Source organism: Sphaeramia orbicularis, chromosome 1, assembly GCF_902148855.1.
Source record: "Sphaeramia orbicularis chromosome 1, fSphaOr1.1, whole genome shotgun sequence".
Lineage (NCBI taxonomy): Eukaryota > Metazoa > Chordata > Actinopteri > Kurtiformes > Apogonidae > Sphaeramia > Sphaeramia orbicularis.
This window is the reverse complement of record NC_043957.1, coordinates 31,485,367-31,491,819: the sequence shown is the minus strand read 5'-3', so window position 1 is coordinate 31,491,819 and position 6,453 is coordinate 31,485,367. Positions and strand designations below refer to the sequence as shown.

At 37.5% G+C, this 6,453-nt stretch overlaps 1 non-coding gene across 1 annotated transcript; it reads left to right on the top strand.

Annotated features, from left to right (window-relative positions):
- Positions 1-1,393: 1,393 nt before the first annotated feature.
- trnai-aau (transfer RNA isoleucine (anticodon AAU)) lies at positions 1,394-1,467 on the top strand. Its single transcript has one exon. It is a non-coding gene; the product is annotated as a tRNA-Ile (tRNA).
- The last annotated feature ends 4,986 nt before the right edge of the window (positions 1,468-6,453 follow it).

Below are 6,453 nucleotides of genomic sequence, written 5' to 3'. Positions count from 1 at the left end.
AGGTTTGAAAGTATTTTAACATATTCATTACTTCGATAAAACGTCTCAATGTTGGTATAAAATCTACTGTTGAAGCCACAGTTTGTGTTCTCTTGGTGATCTCATTTAATAAAACTACCCAGAAAGTAGCACACACAATAAGATGATGCCTTGAAAATATGGTGCTAAACCTTCTCAGTGGTTTCCAACCTTTAACAGTTGAAGAAATAAATGCCAGTGTGTTCAGTTCTGTTAAAGAGTGATTATTTCTATCTAATTCACAACAAAAGAAGCAAAGATAGAAGAAGTAGCTTTGCAGTGTCTTTGTTTAGACTGAATCTGTTTTTGAAGCTTTTCTAATGATAAAATCTTTGGAGCAGGAGGTTGGGAACCACTGCTGGCTCAACACAGCGCTGTCTGGTTAACCCACGTAACCAGTGAGTTATTTATTTGACATTTTATGAAGTTTTAACTTGAGCTTTGTTACTGTTTCTCACACATGAATGTATCAGTGTTTTCTTTTTCTCTGTCAAAATATTTCCACACATCAGCCGCCGTTCTGGTTTTAGTTGTTTTCATTGTTTTTCTGCTCACAACACTTTGTGAATTTAAATCTATAGTGTCAAAGTTTGAAAAACAAATTGACTATGGATTATTGTAGTTTTTCATGTTTTGTTGGTGCTTTGTTTATTTTCTTTGTTTGTTTGTTTTTACCAAAGACTGAATTAAAAATAAACTTTTATACTGAAAGGATTGTTTTGTTTTGTACTCTCTTAATGTAGATAAAAGTCAGCCGCAGCATCAATGTGTACATTAAAGCACTGACATGGATAAATTGTGGTGGGTTTATGGCTAGATATTTTTGGGTAGCACCTCCTGATTTGGCAAGTTTATTTCAGTGCAGTCTCTTATTCCACTTCAGACTTTTAGTTTAATTAATGGCTTGTGATATTGTGTGAGTTTATATAGAGGTCAGTGTGGGCTGCAACAGGCTGTCATCACTCCTCTACTTGTGTTAAAAATGTGACCTGGTGAGGTGAGTTTTCACTGTTTATTTCCATTATTTTAGAATGATTTAACTACCTTCAGACATATTGAACAAAGCATAAAAAAGGAGCAAATATGGTAGAATCTCAGGTTTATTACCTCCGCCAAGGAGGTTATGTTTTTGCCAGGGTTTGTTTGTTTGTTTGTCTGTCTGTCTGTTTGTCTGTCCGTTAGTGTGCAACATAACTCAAAAAGTTAAGGACAGATTTGGATGAAATTTTCAGGGTTTGTTGGAAATGGGATAAGGAAGAAATGATTAAATTTTGGTGGTGATCGGGGGTGGGGGGGCCCACGGGGGGGCCACTGATCAACCTTGGCGGAGGTCTGCGCTCTCCGAGTGCTTCTAGTTTTAAAGGACATTTGAATAGGCCGGTTAGCTCAGTTGGTTAGAGCGTGGTGCTAATAACGCCAAGGTCGCGGGTTCGATCCCCGTACGGGCCAGTTCGACTTTTCCTACTGTGGTGCGTGAAATGCGGAAGGTCGGTGTGTGATCTATACACTGACAGATAGAGTCACTTAATACTCTGAATTATAGGAGCAAAAAACACTGTGGACTGAAAAATAGCAAAAAAAAAAGTTGGTAGGTGAAGTATCTTCTGAGTAACGCGACATAAATCATCTGAGAAAAAAAAAAAAAAAGAAAAAATGCTCAAAGGTGAAGTAAATAGTGAGTACATGCAACATATTCTGAAAAGGTGTTGGTTGAAGCCCCAGCTTTTAATGCTAATGTAGTGCATGTTTTCAGCTCCATAAATTCAGTCTGAAACAGTTTTGTTTTACATTTGTCTACAAATAGAATGTAGAATTGTTTTTTATTATTAATATTTTTTTTTATTTCGAAACTTTTTAATACTTCCATCAACTAAATATCTGCTAAATATACAGACTGTGTTTTGTGCTAAAATATGTTCTCTTTGCAATTCTGGCCCCAACCCTCTGGAATAGTCTTCCCCATTACATCAGATCATCAGATTCTATAGACACCGTCAAGCAACTCTTAAAAACTCACTTTTATAAACAAGCATTTCATTAAATCTCTTCTGTTTACGCACCAGTGAATTCATGTTGCTGACTTGACTTCTTCCCTGGAGTCTCTGTGCTTTATCACCTCACAGGTTTTCCCTGGATCATCACAGGTTCTCCTAAGATCATCTCTGGACTTGCTGCTGTGGTCCTGCCTCTCTCCGCCTTCATCGTCATCACTCACTTATCCATATAGTTACGATGGTGTTTATTATACTGTTCTATAGATGTTCTAGTTCAGTTATCTGTGCATGCATCTCTTCCTACCTCCCCCCTCTCCCCCAGTCTCTCTCTATCTCTATCACTCTCTCTTTTCTCCTCCTTTACTTTCTCGCTTTAACCCCAACTGGTCAAGGCAGACAGCCATCCTTCAGGAGTCTGGGTCTGCTCCAGGTTTCTGCCTGTTAAAGGGAAGTTTTTCCTTCCACTGTCACCAGTCATAAGTGTTTGCTCCTGGAGGATTCTGTTGGATTTCTGTAAATTGGCTTAAAATTTGATTTGATTTGATCTGTCTCTCCTTTATGTGAAGCCCATTCATTCATTCATTCATTCATTTTCTGAACCCGCTTTATCCTCACTAGGGTCATGGGGGTCTCTTGGAGCCTATCCCAGCTACATAGGTGCGAAGGCGGGGTACACCCTGGACAAGTCGCCAGTTCATCACAGGGCTGACATATGGAGACAAACAATCACTCTCACATTCACACCTATGGGCAATTTAGATTAACCAGTTAACCTATCAGTGCATGTCTTTGGATGGTGGGAGGAAGCCGGAGTACCCAGAGTGAACCCACGCAGACACGGGGAGAACATGCAAACTTCACATAGAAAGGTCCCACCCTCGTCAACTGGAATCAAACCCAGGACGTTCTTGCTGTGAGGCACGAGTGCTAACCACTGCACCACCGTGTCGCCACTTTGTAACATGTTGTTTTAAAAAGTGCTATATAAATAAAGCTTCACTTACTTACTTACTTTTTTTTTCAAAAACAACAAGAAAATGCAGGAAATCTGTGCAGAGCCATAGAAAACACAGATTTATTTGTCCAACACCTCCCACAGATGATCAGTTGTCCTGAGAGTGGGATGTCCGTCCTTACTAAACACTGCAGACCAGGAACATCTGACTAGACCTGTAGTTGTGGAAGTGTTCTGACCCAATCATCACCATTACAATATGGACCTGGGCAAAGTCCCTCAGTTCTGTACTCTTGCTCATTTTACTACTTCCAAACACATCAGCTACTAGGACTAAATGTTCATTTGCTGCCTAGTATATCCAACCCAGTGAAAGGTACGATTGCAATGAAATAATATTATTACCGCTTCTCCTGTGTTATGTTATGAATGTTATGGCTGATTAGTGTGGAAGTGGTTTCCAGCATCATTCAATTTCTATTATCACTTCAAGAAATAATTTGACTTCAGTCACTCTGTTAATATCACCATCATTTAACATACATTTGCATTTTGAGTTAACCCATAAAAACCCAGTGCCACTTTTGTACCAGTTCCCAGTTCAGATTTTTCTCTCTATTTGGCCTTTCTTAAGTGATTTATCACCATTATTATTAGAATATTATTCTTTGTTTTTTGTGTTTTTTAAGTGTAGATCAGGTATTTTCCTATATTTAATTCACTGATCATGTAGATGTTCATTAAAACTCAGGTTAATTTGGAAGATTATTATATCAGAAACAGGGAAAACTGAGAAAAAAGTGACTTTTTCAGCAAAGAGATAAATAATTGAATGAAAAAACAAGAGTCTCCATCCACTGTCACTGATCCAACTCCATGGGTTTTACTGGTGAATCGATGTTGTAGAAGATGATGGTGTTTCCATGTTCACTCCAGAGCCTCTGAACGTCCAAATGGGTCATATCTGATGACCATGGAAAGACGACAAACTAGATTTTACACCAATTATTTAAATGTACTGATAGGATTAGTGGATCAACAGGTATTAAACATTTTACATCAGTAGATGCTTTTGTTTGCCAGTGGCTGTTTGGGTCTTTATGGGTTAAATAAACACAAACGAGTACTATATATACAACACTTCAGTAATTCGAATTATTTTTTTAAAGCATTTACTACAACACTCAAAGAAATGGAAAACCCATGTAGTAATCCTTATGCAATGTATTTATGTTGAAAATATTTAATAAATTCATTTTTAGTGGAAAAAAACAAGAGAGTTACATTACATTTAAATAACAATACAAGTCTTGGGAATATTCAATACTATTTAATACAATTTAGTCAACGCAGTCACTTAAAAAATGAAGTTTGTCCCAAAGCGTTTGCCGTCCACCTGTCACATGCGCACTGCGCACTGCTCAGCAGCCATTTCTGCACGATCATCACCTGTCTGCAAGGCCTGTTGTGGCGTGTGCTCCTGTGATTTTTCGTCGATTTTCAGAGACATGCAGACATACACAGACACATGCAGACATACACAGACACATGCAGACATACACAGACACATGCAGACAGACACAGAGACACAGACAGACACACTCAAAGCACTCGGGACCTGTGTTTGGCACATTTGGCACATGCCACTTTCTTGCCTGTTTTTTGAATTTGATTTAAATAAATAAAACATGAGTAACGTAAATTGACATGAGTGGTATTTATTGAGGTCCTCCAATGTTTATTAAATTCAACACAATGATGATTAATACCATAAATTCAATGTAATGTTTAATAAATTCAACACAATGATGTTTAGTAAATTAAACATAATGATATTTGGTAAATTCAATGTGTTTAATAAATTCAACATAATGTGGCATGTTTGCCACAGTGCATTATGGGTAGTGGGTACTATGTTGTAAATGTGTTATTTTTATGCTCAAGAATTCAGCAGGGTTGTTGTGTTAGTACTAGTTTTGACTTAATATGTGTATGGCAATGCTTATTGGACTTTTTGTTTATTTTTTCTGTATTTTTGTAATTTGTAAAGTTGCACCCTGAGTGAGAGCCATTGCCAGAGCAATGGCTATCCTGTTGTGATTAACCCATTATGGATCTTCCTGCCTGTCAAATTAAAAGCACAACTTGCTTACATATTTGGCACTGAGATAGCTTCCTGTCAATCTTCCATCTTTTCTACAATAATAATGTTAAGACAGTTAGATGCAATAGCATGTAGTAAATTCAGTGTGCTTAATAAATTCAATGTAATGATATTTAGTAAATTAACCATAACTATATCTAGTAAATTCAGTGTGTTTAATAAGTTGAACATAATGAAGTTTAGTAAATTTAACATAACGACATTTAGTAAATTCAACATGTTTATTAAATTCCATGAAATGATATATAGTAAATTCAATGTGTTTAATTGATTCAATGTAATGATGTATACTAAATTAAATGTAACAATATTGAGTAAATTCAACATGTTTAATAAATTCAACTTAACTGTGTGATGTAGCACTTAATTAAGACGGTTTGCTGAAATTTAAATAAAGTTTTGTGGGACCGGTTGACGTTATCTTATTATTTAAATCCAATGTTCTGTTTTTTTGAGTGAACAAAATATATCAATATCATCTGAATGTAATATAATATCTCACTTTCTTGAAAGCCTCAGATATATATTACTTATTCATGAATGTAATATAAACAGTGGGTCCAACAGTTGTTATTTCATTCCTGTATTTGCAGTGTTTATACATGAAATTGTGTTTATTGACAAGAATTTAATTAAAGTCATGTCTGCTGTGTCAGTGCATGTGTGTGTGTGTGTGTGCAGCATGTGTGCAGCGATTTGGTTGCATGTCTCTGAGGACTGACAGGATGAAAAGCTTTGGCATGTGCAGTGTGTGTTTGCACCGTGGGCTGCAGTATGTTTGTGTTTGTTGTGCAGTGGAAGGCGCAGTGTGCGACCACGTGTGGATGTGCGACTCAGACTAATCCTGTTAGAGCTCCCTCCCTCTCTCGCTCTCTCTCCCCACCTCTATATTTACCTCACCCCTCTCTCTGAGATTAACCCAGGTATTTTGTGAAAGTGCCTCTGCAGATCAATTGCCACTTTTCTACAGTAGAGCCTGCTGGGGTTTAGCAGAACCAGACTCAAACTATTGATGTTTTCAGTTCATTTCCTTAAAGCTCTGCATCCCGGCTGTCAGAGCGCTTTGATAACAGGATGTAAAACATTCATTACTGCGCTCTGAGGAGTAAATGAGTGAGGTTGTAATTATGTCTATTTGGTTGGCTCAGATGCAAAGGTTGATGCAGGTTACAAGGCCTCACTCGATGCCCATATAAAACATGCTCTTCTGCTCCTTCCCCCACTTGACCTACACGTCCAGTCCTTCTTTGCAATCCAATTTGTCCTGTTTTCTTCATCCTCACCTTCCGCCCTCCCTTCTACTCCTTAAGTAATAAGATTGC